The sequence below is a fragment of the Canis lupus genome, chromosome 11 (assembly GCF_003254725.2).
Source record: "Canis lupus dingo isolate Sandy chromosome 11, ASM325472v2, whole genome shotgun sequence".
Taxonomy (NCBI): domain Eukaryota; kingdom Metazoa; phylum Chordata; class Mammalia; order Carnivora; family Canidae; genus Canis; species Canis lupus.
The window spans coordinates 53365704-53390003 of NC_064253.1; the positions used below are offsets into that span (position 1 = coordinate 53365704).

The window sequence follows — 24300 nt, forward strand, 5'->3', positions numbered from 1 at the left end:
GAGGGCGGTCGTAGTCTCTCAGTCACGCGCGACGCCGGGTCCTCCGGGCTGTGCAGTAACCTGTGTCCTGAGCCGGGCGCTGTACGCCGCAGAGTGCTTTTACACCTCCGAGCGGGCGGTGCCCGAAGACACCGCCGTACTTCATAATAGCTACGGTTCTACGCCGTGAGTTAGGTATCAAAACCTCCATTTCCTGGGTGAGAAAATTGAAGCACAGACAGCTTTAAAACAACTTGCCCAAATATACTTTAAAATACCTTGGCGGGGGGGGGGGGGGGGGGGGAGTGTTGAGGAAGGGAGAGGAAAGGATATTAGAAAAATGTTGAAAATTGGGATCCCTGGGTGGCGCAGCGGTTTAGCGCCTGCCTTTGGCCCAGGGCGCGATCCTGGAGACCCCGGATCGAATCCCACGTCAGGCTCCCGGTGCATGGAGCCTGCTTCTCCCTCTGCCTGTGTCTCTGCCTCTCTCTTTCTCTCTCTGTGTGACTATCATAAATAAATAAAAATTAAAAAAAAAAAAGAAAAATGTTGAAAATCAATTAGAATGATTAACATAGCATTTTAATTAGTCTATTTTGAGCATGTTTGAAAAATTTCCTGAGAAGTTAAAACAAAAGATGAAGATGATGAAACTTGCTTTACATTACACAGCTAGTAAATGCAATAGGTTTTTAAAAATGTTATTGTCAGCCTCATTTTATTATATATAGAAATTTGTTTGTTTATTTAAAGTAAGCCCTATGCCCCAGCTGGGGCTTGAACTCAGGACCCTGAGATCAAAAGTCCCATGCTATACTGACAGAGCCAGCTAGGCACCCCTGCAGTAGGGTTTTATATTTACGTTTGTAGGACTCAGACATAAAAGTTTTTAACTCCATATTATCGTTATATTCTCATTTCTGGTGTTAATTGTTCCTGATAGATTATCATATTGGCCCAGTAATACAGTATATATAAAACAAGTTCAGGTCCTTTCAACATTTCACAGACGAGGAGGGGGAGCTGAGAAACCAAGTGCACTGCTTAGAGTCATTCTGCTAGTGATGGGTAGTGATGGGTTTTTTTTGAGATTTTATCCATTTATTTGTGAAAGACAGAGAGAGAGAGAGAGAGAGAGAGAGAGGCAGAGACATAGGCAGAGGGAGAGGCGGGCTCCCTATGGGGAGCTGGATGTGAGACTCCATCCCAGGCCCCAGGGATCATGACCTGAGCCAAAGGCAGAAGCTCAACCACTGAGCCACCCAGGTGCCCAGGGGCAGGGTTCTAATGCAGATAATTATAATGTCAAGTTGCACTCTCTTTCCCCTGCACCCCACTGCTCCTCTCTTAATCTTTAACCAGTAGTGCCTGCCTGGATAGCCAAGACTGGAGTCAGGAGGTAGAGGTTTAGTGCAATCAGATTCCCTGTCACAGAGTCATCAAAAGAGTGCAGCCCCCAATTTTGCAGGCCAACTAGCCATATATAATTTTTAAAAGATTATTTATTTATTCATTCATGGGAGACACAGAGAGAGAGAGAGAGGCAGAGACAGGCAGAGGGAGAAACAGGCTCCCTGCAGGGTGCTCGATCAGGACTTGATCCCAGAACCCCAGGATCATGACCTGAGCCAAAGGTGTCTAGACGCTTAACCGCTGAGCCACCCAAGTGCCCAGCCATTTATAATTTTTAGACACAAACCAGATGATTGAATTGCTCACATAATTCAAAACCAGAATATATCTGGGATGCTTGAGTGGCTCAGTCTGTCAAGCGTCCAACTGTTGATTTCAACTCAGATCATGATTTCAGGGTTGTGAGATTGAGCCCCACCTTGAGCTCTGAGCTGGGCATGGAGCCTGCTTGGGATTCTCACTCTCCCTCCCTCCGCCAGCTGCCCTCTCTAAAAAACAAACAAACAAACAAACAAAAAGAGAATGTGCCTTCCTGACTGCACATTGCACAACATTGGTTTTGGATAAATTAGAACATTAATTTACTGCAGTAACTGGTAACTAAAGCAATGCTGCCCACTTTCCTGATTGATAGAATGTAAGACATTGGGGCAAGAAAGAGAACTCCTCTACATATTCGGGCTTTAGTAACCTCTCCTATCCCTAACTCATGTAGGGGAATAGCAGAGGCAGCTCTGGAATGGAAGGGGCTGCTCCCAAGGAGCAGCCACTATCCAACACTTTGAGAGTGTATAGAAAGCCTGCACTGACCCTGGAAAGCAGCAGGGGCTGTGGAAAGAAACTGGACAGGAAGACTGGAGATACAGCCTCTAGATTTGGCACTGCCACCATCAAGCCATGTGATGAGGGACAAGTCTCTGTTTCAATGCAATTCCATTTCTTTAGTTGTAAAAGGAGAAGATATGATTAAATGCTCTTGAGAGTCCTGTTCAGTTCTAACAATCTAAGCATTTTTATTTCTAATTGCATCATCTAGGGCATTCTGGTCTGGAGTGTATGGGAATCAAAATATTATCAAATGTGGTCTGGCATCAAGGCAGCCAGGAAGAAGAATGCAGTAGGAAGAATGTAACAAGAAGGCATATCTCATCCATCTAAATAGTGAGGCAAAATGAGTTGGCAAAATGAGTTGGCAAATCTTTCTGCTGGTGATGGGCAGACCTCATTCCTCAAGGAATGAGGACCAGTAACTGAGGTCCCTGATGCTGACTGAGTTTAGTTACACAGTTCTCATATAGAACTACCATTTTTTTTCTTTACTGAGATGTTTTTGAGTAACTTGCCTGGGTTCACAGGGATTCAAAGAGGGGAGAAATTAGCAAAAAGTCATGTATCTTGGTAAAAAGATCCACTTTTTAGCGTTTGAATTTTATTCATCCAATGCTATATGAAGCAGCACTTATTGACTGGACTGCTGATGTGGCAAATAGCTGACCTGTTAAAGGGCAACATTATTCTCATAACAATTCTCTTAGAGAGGTATGTGGTGCTTGGCAGCCTACCTGTAGGGAGACAGGAAGGTAGTGGAAAGAAATAAGGAGCAGTCGGTCTTGAGGTGAGGAACTGGTTCTGGATACAGTTTAGGAGGGTGAACTGTTTCAAAAATGCCTGAACTCTGTCTTCCCCTTGCATGGCTCCTCCACTTGGAATGAAGAAAACTCATTAAAAGAGCTTAGGCTCCTCTTTTTTTGGGGAGGGGGGGGCACCCCTCCTTTTTTGGCCTGTGGGTGGCGGTATAGTCCACTGACCATTGGTTTACATGAGACAAATGGAGAGGACACAGGAGGAAGTTCGCATCGCATCGGAGTGGGCTATGCCACAGCTTGGACTCTTCATTTTTTTTCCCACATTGGAATGATGAGGGGGTTGGGCCTAATCTTTAATATCACTTGCAGCTCAAAAATGCTGAAATTATGTTCATCTTTCCTGTTCTTCCTTCATAATCTTGCTGAAAGGCTAAAAGCAAAGGATTCCCTATGATTTTGTTACGAAAGGTAAAAATGAAAACTATGCACACATAATTTCATATTGATACTTCTAGTCTGATCATAGAGGAAATGTTAGCTGATGTCATAGCCTATCTTCTTTTCCATTTTGATCACAAGAGGGATTTAGGAGCTATTTCCTTTGCCTCGACTTCCCAGACACACAATTGTTTGGTGTATCCAATTTACCCGTAAGAAAATTAAGCATTTCAATTCCATCATTGGGGAGGAATTTGTATTTACAGGGTCAGAGATTTATGGATGATTCATGTTTGGGGAATAATTTGGACATATATTCACAGAAACCTTGTGGTTTCTAATGTATAGGGAGCTATAGGCTTTGGGTATTGCACAGTTCAACCCTTCATTTGATAGAGGAGGAGACTGAGGCCTAGAAGGAGTCTAGAGGTAGAGCTAGTGTAAACTCAGGTAGGTCTCTGGGCTTCCAGTTCAGCACTTTCCCCCACTACTTTGCAGATTTAAATACTTTGAGAGGATCATCTGAGGGGATGATCCTCCCCTCAGAGGTAAGGATTGGAAGAATGGGGTGTTGTTCAACCTCAGTTTGAGAGGGACAGGAGAAAGGGTGGTTGCCATTCATCAAGAGGGTGATGGCAGTCCTTCTTTCCATGTTTCCACCCCCATCAGTAGTAGTTAATCTGGACCATGTTACTAGACAGCTCCATATATCTTCTTCCTCATTCCTTCAGGAGATGAACATGGTCTGGTGTTCCCCAAATAAACTTTGTTTTGAAGTCCATCCAGGACCCACCATGTATGAAACAAAAGTGAGGACAGGGGAAGGGGTGCTCTGTGATAGATGTTAACTAGAATCCTCACCCAGCAAGTGGGATAGCTTACTTCTAGAAATTATAGCCCTGCAAGAGGCATCGTCAGGAAGAGGGACCTTTTGGACTTTAGAACATAAGTAGATTTTTGATAACCTTCACCTCACTGGCGTTTACCTTCTATAATACCCTATTCTCTGTTCTAATTTTTAGGGCTTTGTTGTCTGGATGATTCATGAATGTTTGATCTTTCAAAGTAGACTGGAAGTACCTCAAGTACAAGGAACACTCACGTTAATCCTCCAAACAACAGGATTGATATTTATACATGGTAAAAACTCAGAAAGTACCCCCTGAGTGATGAACTTCATATCTGCTAACCTTTAGAATTGAAAAATTGAAAAAAAAAGAAAAAGAAAAAGAAAAATTGGTAGCTTTGTATATCTATCATGTAAAAAGGAAATTGTCCCCAAAGAAATTTACCCAAAGTCCTCCATAATATTTTAATGTAGTGATTTATTTTTACCTCTTTTTGTATAACTTGTTTTTGTTTGCCTAAATAAAAATCCTTAAATAATGATTTTAAAGTATGTTAAATAATTTTTATATATCATAGGCAAGATTAAGGAAAGAACTTTAAAAAAAAGAACTTCAAAATTTACTTGCTTTAACTTATTTATGGCTATATAACTACTTGAAACCATATATAGTAAAATATATATTATATGTAATAATATAACCATATACTTTTAATAACTTTTTCCATAAAAGTACATGTTTATTTTTATATAATTTAGAAAACACATAAGTTTTAAAAAGATTTATTTTTATTATTTATCAGAGAGAAAGAGCACAGGCAGGAGAGGGAGAGGGAGTAAGAATCTCAAGCCGACTCCCCACTCAGTGTGAAGCCCAAGGTGGGGCTTGATCTTATGACCCATGCTGTTTGGGATTTTTGATGTTATGGAGAATTTCAAAAGGAGACAAAAGAGTCTAATCTGTAAGCATCCCTCCCCTGGATTCAATGATCGTCCTGTTTCCTCAATACCCCTACTCTGCTTTCTTTTTCTGTCTTTCTTTTTTTTCTTTTAAAGATTTTGTTCATTTATTCATGAGAGACACAGAGAGAGAGGCAGAGACATAGGTAGAGGGAGAAGCAAGCTCCCCGCAGGAAGCCTGATGCAGGCTTGGATCCCTGAACCCTGGGATCACTCCCAACCGAAAGCAGATGCTCAACTGCTGAGCCACCCAGGTGTCCCAGAAAATATACAATTAAGGGAAAAGAGGGGATCCCTGGGTGGCGCAGTGGTTTGGCGCCTGCCTTTGGCCCAGGGCGCGATCCTGGAGACCCGGGATCGAATCCCACGTCGGGCTCCCGGTGCATGGAGCCTGCTTCTCCCTCTGCCTGTGTCTCTGCCTCTCTCTCTCTCTCTGTGTGACTATCATAAATAAATAAATAAATAAATAAATAAATAAATAGATAAATAAATAAATAAATAAATAAAATTCATTATAAAAAAAAATAAGGGAAAAGAAAAAAAGAACAATCCCCCATAATCACACAACCACTATTGACGTATTGGTAATCAATCTATCAGCCTTTCTTTTTCTTTTGTATACATGTATAGCTTTCTTTCTTTTTTTGGGCGTGTGTGTGTGTGTGTGTATATATATATATATACATCTACACACCACATATATATGCCATATGGTATATGCTATTTTAACTTGCATTTTTTGTTTAAGTTATATTGACTGTCTTCCTATATCTTTAAATATTCTTCTAAGCATCATTAATGGTGGCTGTATGGTATTCCATTACATGGATGTACCAAAATTTATCTAACTATTCCTCTACCTTTGGCCATTTAATGTGCTTTCATATTTTTTCTATAAATAAATTTCAGGGAACATGATTCTAACAATATCTTTGTGCACACATAAAAAAATTTCCAATCATTACAATTATTACCTTAAGTAATAATTTTAAGTTACCTTAAGTTCTTAATTTTTCCTAGTGACCTTTTTTTTGTCTGAGGAAAAAGCTCTGTTTGGCCAAGAGTGTAGGTGTCAGATCTCAACACCTTTGAGAACTACAAACAAGGGGTGGAAACTTTTTGTTTTTATTTTATTTGTTTTTAAAGGAGGTTTGCTGCCTTGTGCTGTAAATTCTAATTATTTTGCAGCAAGGAAAGTAAAACATACTGAAGGTCTTAGTTTGCATCGACATTATTTAGAACACATAACAGTTACCAGCCATCTCCCCACTGAGATTGGAGAGCTGATATTGTCACTACTCCCATACTATCTCCATTACACAAAAACACCCATGTATGCTATGGACATGTGTTTATACAGCTGGGTATAGTTTTTTGCCTTCAATAAAAAGTGCAGGTTTCTTGCCTGTAGTATAATAGGTGTTTGATTAATATTTATAAAGTGAAAGAAGAGGAAAGAGATAATTATTTATTGACTCAGTGATTATAGGTCCAGTCCTACACTGCTGGATGACCTCTCATCCCATGTCAAGAGCCCTTTTAAAAAGCAAGAAGTGAGCTCTTTATATCCAGTCTCCACAGAAAACAAAGGTAAGGCTATCAGTATCTATTCTCCACACCTTCTCCCTGACATTTTCAGGATGACAGCCCTGCCTGATCAAAACCAATGAGTAGCTACCTGTAAGCATATTTTATCATCTTAGAAACAAACACAGTAAAAAAAAAAAAAAAGAAACAAACAAACACAGAGCTTCCTAAAAGTAGGAATACATTTTATTCTTGCATATTAAAGTTGAATTGCTGTGCATCGTACCAATTGTGAATTAAGGAACATGCCAATCTTCCCATCATGTAATATTTAGACTCCAGTTGGGGAAAATAAACACCAGGCTTTATTTTGTGAAAACTTGTCTTAACATCCAGGGGGTCTCTTAAAGTCCTTCTCTGATGCTTGACCCCTACCTCTAACATCCCTGCTTCTACTAGAGTCAGCAGTGGCAGGGGGCTCACACTTTACTGGGCAGTTCCATCTGTCTTCAGGTAGGCAGCTGTTTTCCTTAAGGCCAAAATCTGCCTCTCTCTGCCATATTCCCACTCGTTTTAGTTATGTCTTCCTAAGTGTCAGAAGCCAGTTGGGATCATTCTTCTCGTTGGATGTATAAAGGCAGCTTGGTTCTTCCTTTATTCTTTGTTTTCTTTAGGCCAAAAATAATTTTTGTAAGATTCTCTTAGAATTTTCCAGTTTCCCCTTATCTACAATCCTAACTTTTCTAGTTAGCAATGGACTGATTTACTCTGAGCTACCTGGCCTCACACCTTCCCCACTAACCGCTTCCCTGCCTATCTCCCCAACAAAAGGGACATATTGAGTCCCTGGCAAGAATCTCTGGGATTCAAAACCAGAGATTCTTTATTGTTTACTCAGAGATTATCGTTGAACAAGAAGTGTGTGCCTGGGTTACCTGTTTCTTCCTTCAGGGCTCTCACAGTCGTGGATGGAATTCCTTGACCATCTGTTTTAGCTCTGGCCATTTGCACTGGAAATGAAGGCCAACTGTAGGATGTTTATAAGAGGTAGTATGGTTGCAATAGGAAAAATGGGGACTTTGGAGTAAAGGTTAGGTTGAACTTCCAGTTGCTCCATGAAGTTGTTTTGAGATCTTGTGTCTGAACTTTTCTGGTCTTTTGTTTCTTCATCTGTGACAGAGAGATCTAATATCTACTTCCAAGTGTTTTAAAAGCTAAATAAGATGATGAACTTCAAAGTGCTTGCCTAGGGTGGGAATTCTTTAAATGGTAGCTACTATTAATCATAAGATATAATTTTTCTCTAGAAAAATGATGGCGTTGGCATATTCTAAATGGAACAAGTAATTTTTTTTACTGCAACAGGACCTACTATCATTTGTCATCTTCATTTCAGTTCTCTCTGACCTCTGATTCACAGTAAATCTTTTTAAAATTATGATCCATTCTCCTATTTCTCTTGTCTTAACCTCCTATTCATTTTGTAGCCTAAGGACGGATTGGGCTTCTGGCCCCACCTGTTCTCTGAAACTGCTTCCTTTAAGGGAAGTCCTTATTGTCAAATCCAAAGGACCCTGTGGGCCTCTACCCTGCCCCTGCACAATTTGACACTGCTGGTCACATGACCCTTTCAGGGAAGCTCTCCCCTCCTAGGTTCATGGGTACCACATTCTTCTGGTTTTCCTCTAGATGCTCCACATCCTCCTTCCACAGCTCTTCCTAAATGGCCACTTTCTTTAAGGTTCTTTCCTGGACCCTTTTCCATTCTCATGGGAAGTCTAATCTGCCTTTAATTGCCATCCTTAAGCTAATGATTCACCATATATGTCTCTAACTCATAATTCTCTCCAGAAACACAGACCCATATATCCAACGAACCTATTGACTTCACTGTTTCCTTGGATGTCCCATGGATACATCATACATCACTGTTCAAAGTGCAACCAGTCCTCTTCTCTTCCTAATCAACCTTAACTCCTGTGCTCTGTGGCCTAATAACTGATACCACCATCCAGTCCCTCCAGTTGCCAAAGCCAGAAATCTTGGAGTCAACCTTGAGCCTTCCTTCTCCCCTTGCTTCTATATCTGCTTAACCATCAAGTTCTATCAATTCCATCTCCGTACTATCTCTAAAATTCATTATATTCTTTCTGTCCCTTCCAACCACGATTTTTGCTCAGGCTACCCATCAGCTCGTCTTCTTTCTTCTGTCGTATCCCTGCAAGTGTGTTTTCTGCCTTGCAGTCTAACTAATCTTTTCAAGTATAGTTTTCATAATGTTAGTCTCTTGGATAAAATGCCTTAATTATTCCTCATGGTGCTCAGGAAAAAGTACAAATGCTTTGGGTCTGTTTAGAAGGCCTTTTATCAATCTGGTTCCTGTCCTCTTCACTAACCTTCACTTCACCCTTTCCACTCTTCTTCCCATATCAGGAGTCTCTTCTTCTGTCCTCTTCCCCTGCAAATTTCCCACCTCCACCTCCACATGGCTGTTCCCTGAACTCACAAAACCCTTAACTTCTGGGTCTTGCCATGCTTTTCTTTCTGATTAAAATGATTTTTTCCTACCTCTTCATCTGGCTAACTTCTAGTGTCATTCAGAAATCACCCTATATGTCACTTCCTTCAAGAAGTCTCTATTAGTTTAATTAAAAGTGATGAGCTAATGTTGGTTCCTCAGTTTTAAGAAATGTTTCACAGTAAGAGAAGATGTTTACACTATGGGAAACTGGGGTGAAAGGTATATGAGAACCCTCTGTATTATCTTTGCAACCTTTCTGTAAATCTTAAAACTATTCTAAAATTAAAATATCATTTAAAAAAGTCTCCACTAACCCTCCTGTGCTCGCTTAGCTGCTACTTCTGTGTTCTCTAAGATTTGGACCTGCTGTCCTAGATTCAAAGCTCTTAACACAATATCTGGCCATTGTCTATGTGTCTGCCTCTTCCACTGCAAAATGTTGGGAATCATGCTTTCCTCATTTGTTTATTCCTGATAGCATAATGCCTAGCAAATTGGCAATGCTCACAAAGTATCTCCTGAGTAAATTTTTGATGTTAAATATATTGTTTTTAGGGGGACAATACCAAGCTTTTGTTGTAGGGTAACCTGAAATTACAGGCCTACGAAAAAGAACTTAAAAGTATCAGACATTATGAGTGACTCGTAGGTTTTGCTTGTTTCTCAGCATGACGAACTTGGGAGACATGCTGTGCTGGATACACTTGAACATCACATGTGTCCTTACCCAGTGCGTCTGTTTCCAAGAGAGTCACATGACATTCGTTCCTCTGCAGGTAAAGCACCCCAGGCCAGCTGAGCTGGGTTAGTTTGCTCTGGGTGAACCTTATGGGCTGCTGACACATCCCAGGAGGGTGTGGACTGTGTGGTGAATGCATGAAAGCCAACTAGGGCAGAGAGCAAAAGAACCAGTTGGAGGAAGAATGACACCACAGGGAGATGAATCTCCAGTTTGGCAATTCTAATTCCAGCTCTTTCATTAATGAGCTGTGTAACCTTGGCCAAACGTCTTCCTCTTTGTAGGCTCCAGCGTCTGTGTTTGTAAAATGAGGGCTTGGATTAGCTGGTCTCCAAAGTCTGTTCCAGGATTGATGCTGTGGGATTCTGCAATCAGTGTGTGGCCTGGACACGAGTGGAAGGAAGCAGGTAAGTATGTACTAGGAGCATAAGGGCAATTAACCTTTGGTTCCAGGTCAGAAGCAGTCTTCAGCAAAAGGAAACCAAGCTAGGACAGAGATTTGTTTAAATCATCCTAGACGTAGAGACCTCTGGGGCATAGTAGCTCAACATTGTATCTTGAGGATCTAACTCAAGTCTATCATGAAGAAGCAATTCCAAGAATTGGAGTGGGTGAAGGTGGGCAGCAGAGCAGTGCTGATTTTTGCTAAATAATAAAATGATCACATTTGGGGAAAGTTTTTGTGTTTATTGGTCAATAGCTTTGATTATCTCCTTTGCACTGATATTATCCAAATTGTGTTAGAGATGATGCAAGGAGTACCACTGGGAGCATGGCTAGGGCAGGCATGGCAGCAACATGTATTTTTGAGTTGGAACTGTTAGGTGGGTGAATTGAGATTATTTGGAATGTGAGACTTTCAAGTCATGGAAATCCAGAATTACCTTAGTCAAGTAAAAAAAAAAATCCAGTTTACTTTAAATTTTATCTGTCTTAAATGGGTGGTAGTGGTTTTGATAATTAATGATTCCTTGGGAAGTGCAAGGAAAAGTATAGTATGCATTTGCCTAATTGAATAAATACATCATAGTCAACCTTTACTGGTTAAGAAGATCCACTATTCAGTGGAGAATGTAGGGTGAGTAGAGAAGAAAATAACATTATGATTCAGAAAAATTCCTGGGAAGATTCTTTTGTGCTCACTGTTCGTTGGTATCTGAATTTTTTTTTTAATTTTTATTTATTTATGATAGTCACACAGAGAGAGAGAGGGAGGCAGAGACACAGGCAGAGGGAGAAGCAGGCTTCATGCACCAGGAGCCCGATGTGGGATTCGATCCCAGGTCTCCAGGATCACGCCCTGGGCCAAAGGCAGGCGCCAAACCGCTGCGCCACCCAGGGATCCCGGTATCTGAATTTCTGAGAGGTATGTGGAAACTCCTGCCTTTGGTTCTGAAAGAACTGGAAATACGTGGGCACAAGGGATGCTCAGGCTCTTGGCTTAGGGTGACACCTTTCAAATCTGGTCCTTCCTCTGTGTTGACCAAGTTTAGGGTGGAGATGTGTCGTTCTTGGCTCTCAGCAATGGGATGGGCCAGGAGCAAAGAAAAGCCCCTCCTGAAAATGAGGAAACCCGTCAGATGCAGAGAGAATTAAGGGAGATGTGCCAAGCTTTAGGCCACCTGGGAAGAGGAGCAACTTTTGGTCAAAAATAGTAATAGTTAAATTTATTATTTGCTCTGTACCAAGCATGGTTCTAAATCATAATGATCATAATCGGAATTTGTCATAATTCTCACATCAACCTTTTGAGGCAGGCTCATATTTCCATTTCTAAATGAAAAACTCAGGTACAGTGAAAATAAATATTCACCCAAGGATAATCAGGTGGTGAGTCATAGAGCCAGAATACAAACCCAGACAGCCCCACTGCAGTCATCGCTGTTAACCACTCATGCCCTGGTGCACATACAGTCTTTCAAGGTTGCATGTGTCTCTAATTCTGTGTCTCTAGCATCCATCCTGGGGCTGAGAAGGTAATGGGCTTTGTTGAGTGTTCCCGAACTGAATGGAACCAAGTGGACTTAGCCTGTGCCCAAACCTGGTACCTGGAGTCTTTGGGAGGCCCTCTTTGGCTCAACACAGTACTGAGAAAGCAGAATGCTAGCCAGTACTTGAGGGCTGGCAGCAGAAACCCAGCTGGCATGGAATCATGGGCAGGACTTCCCCTTCCTGCACAGGAAGAGAGAAGAAAACCATGGGCACTCTGAAGCCTGGGACTCAGGGGTGTGGGAAAGCAGCCCTGTCATTCCATAGCATGGCTGAGAACTCACTCTGCACAAGCCCCTGTGCTGGGCAATAGCCACTGTAGATATAGGGTTGGGTCACGCACATTCTGTGCCCTGGAGGAGCCCCATTTGACACTGGGAAGGGCTGCCTCTGATAGGAACCCCCCAAACTGCCTTATGATCCCTGTCCTATTTTGTAGGGCCAGACAAAACTAATTCTAAAACATACTATTTCTCTCAGTGGGATTTTATATGTTCAGCCCAGTGTCCACTAACTGAATTAAGGAGACAGGCTGTATAATTTTCAGACTCCTGGATGAACTTTCTGGATCAAGGATGTGGGGGCTAACTGGTGGCAAGACTGGGTAGACAGAACTTGTGAAAGGACTCTGCAATTAAAATGGCTAGAACAATTGTTGAATAAGTAAAAAGAAAGAAATCTGTTCCCATATTCATAAAACTCAAGGACCTACTTATCCCAGTAGGAAGGCAAGGGTATTTATTTGCAGCTGTGGAAACTTCTTTCAGGTCAGTTCTCTTGAATGAAGGAGAGAATTAGATAGGCCAGGATTCATTTGGTGATCAAAATGTTGTCTGGTTGCCTGGAAAGCACCAGTTTATGCTTATTATACTGTTATACTGGTGGCATTGTTTATATTGCCTTGTTTCACTTGGAAAAGTATCCTGATTTGGATGATAAATTTTATGGTCACACTGTCCAGGCACAAAAAAAGCCCTGTATTATTCTGGTGAACCTGAGTTCTGAAGTTTAAGCCCAAAAGATTTTGGGGCATAAACACCTCTTGCTAGAAAGCTTTTTCCTCTGTCACCACCATGCCTGGATATGGACAAAAGTCTTTCCTTTTCCTCCTTAGCTTGGCTGGAAAAATATAAAACCAAAATTTACTTAAAATAATTAATAAGAAACAGGGACACCTGGGTGGCTCAGCGGTTGAGCATCTGCCTTTGGCTCAGGGCGTGATCCCGGGTCTGGGGATCAAGTCCCGCATTGGGCTCCCTACGAGGAGTCTGCTTCTCTCTCTGCCTATGTCTCTGCCTCTCTCTCTGGTCTCTCATGAATAAATAAATAAAATCTTTTAAAAAAATAAAAATAAAATAGAAAAACAGACACAGGGTACAAATTCATTCAGTTCTTTCCACAGATCAACTGGACTGGCTCAGGTTAGAGTCACCAGTTCTTGGACCTTTTAGCTCTCCTGCACCGAGAGTTCTGGGACACACACCCAGAGAAAGGCTGTGGTGGGGTGTCTGGAGGGAATGCACATGTCCTGCTGGACTATGGGACCCCAAAGTATTAGTCTCCGAAGTGTCCTCTCCTGACTCCTGGGATGGGAGACAGGAGGGAGAAGAGTTATTTTCTCATGTGGAGCCACCCCTGGAGATCCACTTGAAGCCTGGTCATAATGAATGTAGCAATTATTAGAAACTTGCAAAAGGATCAGGGAGAGGAATGAAATTGGTGTTTCATGGAGTTTAATTGAGCATTACTCTGCTCATTAGCAGCAATCAACTCAGTTTATGTGGCCTTGTTTACAGATGGAAGAAAACAAAGATTCAGGGAAAGAGCCTGTCTTTTGTGTCCTTTTCTCTCTCTCCTCTCAACAACGCATCTACCCCATCTGGGATGGTGTGCTGCTGTTGCTAAATCCACCAAGCAAAATCTATCATTGTACGTGACCTTAGTCACCTATTTGTTACAGACGCATTTTTGGACTGTTTGAACCTCTTCATCATCTCTTTCCTTTGGATACAGATGGAGATTAGGCAGATTATTAATAGACAATTATGGAGCCTTAGCTCTGTCATTGACATTGAAGAGAATTACAGGGTCAAGGATTTTATAGTTAAAATTCAAAGAGATATAAAAGGAATGAGAAACCTCAGACATTGCTTAGGTTTTGATGCCAGAAACTCATTGCTTCAAAGATCTAGAAGTGTGTAATAAAACCACACCAGCTCTGTTTCTACTTTCTCAATATAAAACAGCTAAAGATCACTGAATAAATTAATACAAGATAGTAAGAGTGTGCTTCTCCAAGAAAGTTCCTCTAAGAAGCTTGCTGTTTCAGGAAGACCTGAGTTGTGGCCTTTGTGAATCAATGTTGAAAGGAGCCAGATGAACTTGTGGCCAATGATTCCATCTGTAGCTACTGAAGTCAAGACATGGTAAGGAGTCATTTCTTATGGGTCCTTCCACTTACACCTCCTATATCACAGGGGCCACAGAATGGGCTGGGAATGTTTTCCCTGAAGGATCCTTGCTGGTCTCCAATTTCTCCTGATAAACTGCTTCATTCTCTGCATCAGACACTCCCTGAAACTTGAAATAAATTCTGAGTTGATTAACATACTATTTAAGAAATGTGACCTTAACCTACCTAGAAAGACTATTGAATGCATGCAAAAGCCTTCCACATTTTAAACTCTGGGGGCTAGAGACCAATTCCAACAGCACTGCCATGGCTCAAGACTCTTCTGTAAATCACCCAAGAACTGACACAAGAGACAGTGATCAATCTTAAAAATAACCACACTCACAACTTTATAGTAATGATAGAAATACTGACAGAGAGTTTAGGTTTCCATTAAAATAATAGTTAAACGATATCAAGGGCATATTGTTTGCCAGGTACTGCACTGAGAGCTTTACATGCATTGTCTTGTTTCATCCTCCCCATAGTAAGTACTCTTATGTAGGCATTATTGTATTATTACTTCAATTTCACATGTAAATATGATTATAGCCCAACCTCCAGAATTCCAGATCAGATATCCAACTGTCTACTCAGTACCTCTTTTCAGATGTTTAAAAGGTGTCTTAAGTTCAAAATATCCAAAATGTGGCTCCTGATATCCACCTCTTATTGCCCTGCCTCTAACAACCTAATACCCCTTCAGTCTTCCTCATCCCAGGTGATGACAACTCCAGCCTTCAGGTTGCACGGGCCAAAACCCTTGGAGTCAGCTTTGACTCATCTCTTCTGCTTACACATCACATCCAATCTGGTCAGCAAATCCTGTTGCTTCACACTATATCAGAATCTGGCTACTTCTCATTCTTCCATTGCAGCTTCTCTGGTTCAAACTACCATCCTCTCACACCTCGATGATTGCAGTGACCTCCCTCTGCCCTTGCTCATTTCAAGTCTAGTCTTCTTACAGTAGCCAGAAAGTTCCTGTTAAAATGAAAGTTCAAAATCCTCCAGCAGCTACCCATCTGACTCAGAGTGGAAATCAAAGACTTTATAATGGCTACAGAGTCTCATCAGGGGCCAACTTCTTTTCTGATCTTTACCTTGAGTTTACAGACTCTGAATTTTATGAAATCTTTTGTTCATATGTGAATCTGTGTGTTCTTCTAGGGGGAGCCCATGTGGCTTGTTACCAAGTTCTTGAAGGATTCAAAATCTCCCAAAAGCTTAATTACTGATTGGAGGAAGTTTCACTCTTGAAAATCCAATTTAAAGAAGGGATTTATTCAAATCATAATTCATTTGGAAAAGATTCTTTGATTAAAGTAGTCATTGAGAATGTCTTGTGTGTTTGCAAGACAATGGAATTGACAAAATTAAATATATGCACTTATTTTAGTAGACTCTTTATGACCCAAGTGTATTAGTTCAAAGTGGATTTGGGATAAATCCCACTGCGATGAAATCTACGTGTAACAAAAAGATGTTTGAGTCTCCAGCTAAAAGTTCTCTTATTTCAAATAGTATCAAACTGGCATGCAAAGCTTTGGGCCAGTTGTGTGTAAGGTGCTGTATTTGGGAACATTTTCAACATATTTCAGTACTCAGAGGCTAATGTAGAGCCTGGTACAGTAAGCCCCTGGTTTCTGTCTTCTGTATCCTCTTCTCCCTTTGCCTCTCATCCTAGAATTTGTAGCATTTCACAGATCTGGTATTCATGAAATTGAACCAAAAGTGATTCTGTCAGCCAAGGAGAGAAATCAATGATGCTTCCAAGTAGATCAGCCTGGATATAGGTTCTTGAGCCACTGAGACCCTAGCAATGCAATTCTCTCCTCCACTGGACCCCAGCATGTGTACAAAATATGCTGAGGGCCTTGTCTTTGGCTTGATTCCCTTGACCATTTATAGGCATAGAAACCCTGACCTATATCCCAAGGGTGTTATGTGGATGAACCAGTAAATCATAATTAATTGCAAGGTAAACATTAATTGTTGTTATCACCATCAGTTCCGGCCTGGGTTCTTGACCCTAAGAGAGAACTTGCTTGTACAGTGGCTCTCTGTGGGATTGCAGAACAGCTTACAGACTTATGAGGGATGAGACTTTCTTTGAAGTATGTTAGGAGTACTCTAAAGTATTTTGAAGTACTTGAGTTCATGCTGGAGAAATGTCTTGTTTGTAAGTAACTGCAGGGAACCAGGTCACTGTCCTAACATCAGAAGAGCTGCCATGAGACAGAGGATGTGGATTTACCCTTCATGGGCCCAGAGGGCAGAATTAGGACCAGTGAGGAGGCAAATGTTAGCCCAAGAGTGGAAGGAACTTTAATAGCTAGAGCAGTTCAACTGCAGAACTAGCTGCCTAAAAAAGCAGGGAATTCTATCTAGTTAAGGAAAAAATCAAGCAAAGCTCAAGCAAATTGATTACCTGCCATGTGCATGGCATTGTTTTAAGTGCCGGAGGAACCCAATTAGGAACTAGGCAAGAACCATGCTCTTAGAGAGCTTCTGGTGTAAGAAGGAAGGTAGATCAATCCAACCAACCATCCATCCATTCATCCAGGCATCTTCACACTGGGAATACAGCAATGAACAAAGCAAAGGTTTGGTTTCTTCACATGGTAGATGATATTGACAATAAGAACCCCTAAAGCATGAAATTAATGTTACCCTTTGAGAATGAAATTAGAAGAAGTTAACATGAAACAAATCAGTCAGGGAGTGGGGACATAATTGTGACTAAGAAAGGTTAAATACAACATATGAGATCATATGTTGGTGACTGGGAATACTGTTGGTATAAAGGGCATGGTCTGCCTGGAGCTAGAAGACAGAAGGTCAGAGGAAAAATATCTGTGAATTTGTTCCTAGCATTATCTAAAGACAGGATAATCAACCAGGGACTGAAGACATGAGTCTGTCGCAACTCAGTGACATTGGCCACTGAAATCATTCAATTTATTCTTTCAACCATCCCCCTTCCTCTTCTTCTGGCCAAGTCCCAGCTCAGATTTTGACTTAAGTTTAACTTTCCCAAAAAAACTTCCTCTGCACTTTCACAGCACTATGTATTTCTCCTTTTTTTTTTTTAACATATTTTATTTATTTGAGAGAGAGGGAGAGAGTGTGCACACAAGCAGGAGGGAGGGGCAGAGGGAGAGAGAGAAGCAGATTGCCCACTGAGCAGGGAGTCTGACATGGAGCTCCATCCCTGGGCTCTGAGATCATGACCTGAGCTGAAGGCAGATGCTTAACCAATTGAGCTACCCAGGCGCTCCTGTACTTCTTCATAGCACTTATCACAGCTTTGATTTATGGTTTCTTAGTGTCCATCTTCCCCACTGGATGGGAAGCTGCATGAGGGTAGAAACCCTGTCAGTCTTATTCACCACCATATCCCACTAACTAGCACACCGAGGCACTTAGTAAATACTTGTTAAATGAGTGAATAAGTTAATGAAAGACTGAATGAATTTGATTTCCCAGGAAGATTTTCCTATAAGCAAAGAACACTCTAAGAGATGAGTTTTCTTTCTGGAATTCTTGGAGACCTCACTCTTACTGCAGAATTCTAACATAAGATAGAAAGTGGGATTGAACAGGAAATGAGCTATGGGACTTTAGAGATGGACCTGCAATTATTGAAGTGATTATGGAAGAGAGGGCACAGGACCTGAGTCTTGAATTGAAGATGGGATTTGATCTGTGGAGCTGAGGAAAAGAAGTTGTTCCAGCCAGAGATGGATAGCATGAGCAAGGATATTAAGTTTGGAATTTAGAGTGCATGTAGGGAATAATGGGACAGAACATGGGGAGGCATCCCAGGGTCTCAATGAGATAGGCAGGATAAAGTATTTGGACTTATTTATCTGCTATTAGGCTTTGCCATAAAGGAATACTTGTATGGTGTGGTGGTGGTGATGTCAGTTCCTTCTGCAGTGTTCCAAAAAGAAATGGTGTCAAGCAATGACAAGGAGAGGATTACTCCAAGAGAAGGTTAGCTGGCTGTCTCCCTAAAGGTCTTTATTGTAGGGTATTACCTCATTGAACTCGAAGGGTCCATGTTCTGGTCCTCTGCCAATTAGGCTCAGAAATCTGATATGGAAGCATTCAAGGGTAGATCTAAGCTCACAACACTGTTGTATATAATCTAGAATGCTAATTTAGTGATTTACAAGGTAAACTACAATTGCTGAAGGTTTAAAATGCTCAAGTCCTATGACAAGAGCATTCTGGCCCTGTAAGCAGGCTGTAGAAGAAGCCATATTATAATTATTTATATATATATATATAAATTTATATATATAATATAATTTATTAACTCACAATAAGAAATATAATTACCAAAGGATGCCCAAGTCCAATGGCTAATGTATTCATTTCCTGTAGGTGGATCTACATGGGAAATCAAACTCAAATCAGATTGCTTGATAAGCTTACAGTTAGGGCAAGGGGAAATCATTAAAAGTATATTTAGAGACATCTGACCTAGACCTCTATAGTAGGAAGATGCTTGTCACCAGAATTACCTGGGTCACTTTCTTAACCAAAGCCCCTCTGCCCTGTCTGGTATTAGATGGGTAATGCCAAGGTTTGCTTATCTGACCTCCTTTCCTTGTGTTTTCATGATTAGTCAATATCTCTTTTGACTGGTGCTTTCCTTCTTCAGCTGTATTAATACTTTTTTTTAAAAAAGATTTTATTTATTTATTCATGAGAGAGACAGAGAGGCAGAGACATAGGCAGAGGGAGAAGCAGGCTCCCCATGGGAAGGCTGAGGCAGAACTTGATCATACCCCAGGATCATACCCTGAACCAAAGGCAGACAACCACTGAGCCACCCAGGTACCCCTGTATTCATTCTTTCTTTCTTTCTTTCTTTCTTTCTTTCTTTCTTTCTTTCTTTCTTTCTTTCTTCTTCTTTCTCTCTCTCTCTCTCTCTCTCTCTCTCTCTTTCTTTCTTTCTTTCTTTCTTTCTTTCTTTCTTTCTTTCATACTTTCAATCAGATTTTATCAAGTTCTCATGGTCTGAGAACCATTCTGTTTCTTTAAGGTGACTTAGCAAATCTCTGCTGTAATCAATTATGTGTTGGTGTCCTCATTAAACTCTCAAAGGACAATCTCATTTCTAATTCTTTCAGGATCACTCAGGGTTGCCCCTAGTACTACAACACTTGCCAGCATTGAGATTCTAGGGCACCCTAAGCCCCAGATGGCTTAGAAAATCTTATTTAACATTGTCAGAATTTCACCAATTAGATATAACCTCAGTGATAATGGCCCCTGCCATTCTATTCATGTGTTTCATTGCAATCAAAACACATGTTAACATCTGTTATTTTATTCAATCATTCTAAGAACTCTTGAGGTAACTAGGGCAGAGATTGGAGTTGCTCATAGTCACATACTTACTACATACTTACTAAGAGGCAGAGACAGAGTTCAGACCTCAGATTATTTTTGTGTAATCCTGCTGTTTCACCAAGAGAAGAGAACCTTCTTTTAAATGGCACCTGCACTGAAAAGAACATTCAAATAATACTATTGTTTATTCACTTGAAGGTCAGGCAAAGAAGTCAGGTGTTGAGGCTTAGGATGAAAACAATGACTGAGGATTTTAGTATCAGATCTAGGACTTGATTAGCAATAGACATGCCCAATCCCATCCCTACTTCAAGGAAGCAGAACAGTGGGGTTAGATGGACCCCTTTGGGCAGAGCTGGCAGGAGCAGTAGGAACAAAGACCCAATCAGACTGGAATGGCCATCAGTGAGTCCAGAACTCGGATAGAGAAAGCTGGTATCCTGAGTGATATTGCCACCAAACTGCAGGGAAGGGTAAATGGCCCCTCTCAGCCTTTCTAGAATCAAAACATTCTTTCCTCTAAGCACTGCTGGATATACAAGGAAAATATACATTCTTACTCTTTGCTTTCTCGTCCCAGATTTCACAGAGCCTACCTCTCTTTATGATGACGCTTTTTTTTAAAAGATTTTATTTATTTATTCATGAGAATACACAGAGAGAGGAGAGAGAGAAAGAGAGAGACAGAGACACAGGCAGAGGGAGAAGCAGGCTCCATGCAGGGAGCCCGACGCGGGACTCGATTCGTGGTCTCCAGGATCATGGCCAGGGCCAAAGGCGGCGCTAAACCGCTGAGCCACCCGGGCTGCCCTATGATGACTCTTTTTTTTTTTTCCTATGATGACTCTTAATGAGCACCCACACTGTGCCAGGCTAGGGATTAGATACATTATTTTGCTCATAACAAGCTGAAGATTGTATTGGCTCTACTCTACACCCAAGAAACTGTAACCCTTAGAGGTTAAGTAAATTGCCCCAGGTCAGTCACTAATATACAGTGGAAATGGGGTTCTAAGGCAGGTCTGTTTAGATGCAAGAGCAAGTTTTTCTCTTTGTGTCATACTGACCCTCAATACATTCATGTCTCAGAAGATGTCACAGTTCAGGCTTCTTAGGTCTTCTGTTCCTGCTGGTCAGAGTAATGAGAACAAGAGACAAAAGCAGAAAGTGATGCATGCTAGACCTGGACTGCCAGATCCAAATTCAGACTACCACTTGCCGGCTGTGTAACTTGGGGCGAGTCTTACCCCCACCATGTCTGTTTACTCGCTTGTAAAATAAGGATAATAGTAGTACTCACATTATAGAGTCATTGTGAGCATTAAATATATTATTATAACGAGAGTGCTTAGAAGAGTGTTTGGTACATAGTAAATGCTCAATAAAATTAGCCATGGTCTTTTGATTAAATTGAGGTCTTGGTCTCAGTCCAATCTGACTCCTTCTTTGGATTTGGGAGACCCTGCAGTCTCATTAATTCTATAATTCTAAGCCATCTCTTGAGGTGGTTTACTTTCTAGGTGAGTCTTCTTAACCATTTTAATAGATCCCTATTAAATGTTAATATTTACATCTGATATGTAAATATCAGACCTCATCTAGAATTCAAGGGTTACACCGCAGGTGGTCCCTACATTTGCCACTACTGTACCCTCCTCCTCCCTTTCTTAGAAGTGCCTGCATAAAGTGACTGGGTTTACTGGAGAGTTACCCTAGGTGGGTCCCAGCAGCCCTTGGTCATAAGCATTCCTTGTGAGAACCCATTCTTTGCATGCTTTGGAGCTCAGCAGGCTCCCTGAGTCTTCTCAGCTAATGATGTTCCAGATGCCAGAGCTGGCAGGACAGGGTGGGGCAGCCCTCGCTGACTCCAGAGAAGAAATCAGGTCTGTTCACCCGGACAACTGCAGACCAATTAAAATAGTGCATGAGCTAATTAAGGACCACGAATCAGGCATCACTGCTCTGTGGTGCCCCCCCAAAATGCAAGATAAACAGAGCCTTGGGCAGGCGCCTTCTATGACCTGAAATTGGGCAACTTAGGTGACAAGATTAAAATAAAAAGAACAGAACACCTGCAATACATAAATTCATATATTCAAATTGAATCTTTAATGCAGTTCTATTTCAGAAATATTTACAAAACCTAATTAAGGCAGAGAACAGTGCTGGACATTACAGGGACACAAATGGGTGACACTCAGTCCCCAACTTGAGGGTATCAGTTCTCCATCCCCACTGCCACTTCTCACCAGCCCCTACAGGCCCTCTCACTTGGACTGTTGCAGTCATCCCCCTAACTGGTCTCCTTATCTCTTAGCTTTCCTCAACCACAATCTTACAAAACAAATTTGGTCACACACTCTCCACTCAAAGTGGTTTCCCACTGCCTGCACATGAAATGCAAATACCTTACTGGTATTTAAAGCTCCCACAGATTGGTCCAATTTGGTCTCCCAAGGTTTTTCTCTCTACTTACACAGTTCTCCTCCACTGTTTATGCAACATGCCAGCCTTACTGGTCTACTACAATTCCCTCAAACACCCTGTCTTCATTCTTTCTCCGTTTTCCTCCCTGATTTATTACAAAGCATAGCAGGCCTTCCTTTTCGTCTGACTATAAAGATCTTGCTCACTTTTCAAAGCTCCCCTCAACACCACTTCTTTCCTGAAGCATTCTGTAATGTTGGCCTTCTCTAGTGGGATGTCATCGATCCCCATGGTATCCTCCATCGCATTTGGTTTAACCTTCTCTTACGTCACAGAGTTTTCCTCCTGCATGTTCTCCAAGGAAGTGGGTCTTTAATGGGCTGTTACTCTCCTCCCCCAAATTGTGGCTAGGACAGTGCTCACATGGGGTGAATTATACTGAACGGAATGGAGGAAATAAACCCAGCCCGAAGTGACTGATAGAAGCCAAAAACACCACAGGGTTCTCTGCCAGAGCTCTAAGGTGGGACAAAATTTGGGCTGGAATGGGGATGAAATATATCCAAACAGGAAAGACCAGAAAAGGTTTTGTTTTTTTCCTGTCAACCTTCCCTGATTTTTCCTCCTCTTGGCTGTGTCCCTCTTGTTCCTGTCCCCAACTGTGGTATTCATAAACTAGTACTGTAATTGTATGCTAATTTGTCTGACTTATTTACTAGACTATAAGATCCTTGAGGGACCAAGCCTTAATCTTTGTTATTAGCCTTGTATCAAATCCAGTGCTTGGCATTTAGTAGGTGCTCAACAATTATTTGTCAGCGGGGAGGAAAAAGAGGGTGGAAGGGAGGGCAGGGAAGGTTTATTCATGTAGAGATGGGACAGGGTGAAGGCTACAGAAAACTGAAACCAAAGAGGTACAGTCCTATGTGGGGATCCTGCCATATTGTCTGGGTAGATTAGCTTGATATAATGAAGGTGCTCCCTTGCTGCATATGGCTTTCTGTAGGTGCTGACACTGAGTAATAAGAAAAAAGCCTTATATTCCCAGATCCTCTCCCCCCACTTCACCCTCTCCCTCACTTCACATCCTGGAATTGGTGCTGATACATTCCTCAATAAAGACAATTAGGAGGCATTTGGCAGCCACACTCCATTCCTTTTTTTTTTTTTTTTTTTTTTTTCCCGCACTCCATTCCTATTCTGCAACAGAGGGGTCATTGTGATTGCTGATTTCACTAGCAAAGACCAGCCCAATGGCCACTTATGGTAGCTTTTTAAAAAAAAAAAATCAAAGGCTTCTAAATGAAGATGAAATTCCTTTTCCCTTGCTTCTACACAGATAGGCAACATTAGGAATGGAACCCTCACTTGAATCTGCCCCTATGCCAGATCATCATAGCATAGTGGAGGGAGATATGGCTCTGGCATGACTGCCAGCCAAGCATAACTAGCATATTCACCACTCAAGACAAGTGCCTTAATTCCTGAGGCTCGTTTTCCTCATCTATAAAATGGGAATATATAGTATTTTTTCTCCCACAGGACTGTTGTGAAAATATCACATGCCATAAATAACTTAGTTCAGCACCCAGCATAGAAACAGCCCTAAGTAAATGGTAGCTATCGATCATCATGATTATTAAAAAACAAACAAACAAACAAAAAACTATTTAGGTTAAGGATTTAAGGGCTTAGTGAAGTAGACAACTGTTATATGATATTTCAGAAATCCTGTTAGATGTTCCAATTGTCTGATAGAGCAGTTTTAGAGTTCTTGGTATTCCTTTCAACTCCTGCTTTTATTTTATCCTGTCCATATGCCTGTGTTTATATGCTATAGGAAATATGGTTGGTTTTTTTTGTTTTTTTTTTTTAGCAATAACTAAATTCCTTACTGGCCCTGATTATTCTCAGCTTGTTTCCTACTACCCCTGGCTCTATATATTGGGAATACATGATAAAGCACCTCCTTTACTAAAACATTTTTAAGGCTTGTGTTTGCAAAAGCTTTGCAAGAACTTTGCAACTTGAACTTTGAAGAACCCAAATTCAAAT

General features: G+C 41.3%; 1 protein-coding gene across 6 annotated transcripts in view; it reads left to right on the forward strand.

Annotated features, from left to right (window-relative positions):
* Nucleotides 1–17: 17 nt before the first annotated feature.
* The window catches only part of FRMPD1 (FERM and PDZ domain containing 1), a 150124-nt gene continuing 125841 nt past the window's right edge, over nucleotides 18–24300 (forward strand). For 2 of the 6 annotated variants that reach the window (XM_049116280.1, XM_025432228.3), the window contains exon 1: nucleotides 18275–18450. The gene's annotated coding sequence lies outside the window, so the exon portion shown is untranslated. Of the gene's footprint in view, nucleotides 175–4438; nucleotides 4557–6703; nucleotides 6814–9938; nucleotides 10048–10160; nucleotides 10418–18274; nucleotides 18451–24300 lie in introns of those variants that run through there. The other 4 variants (XM_035696949.2, XM_049116281.1, XM_049116284.1 and 1 more) reach the window with 4 other exon arrangements.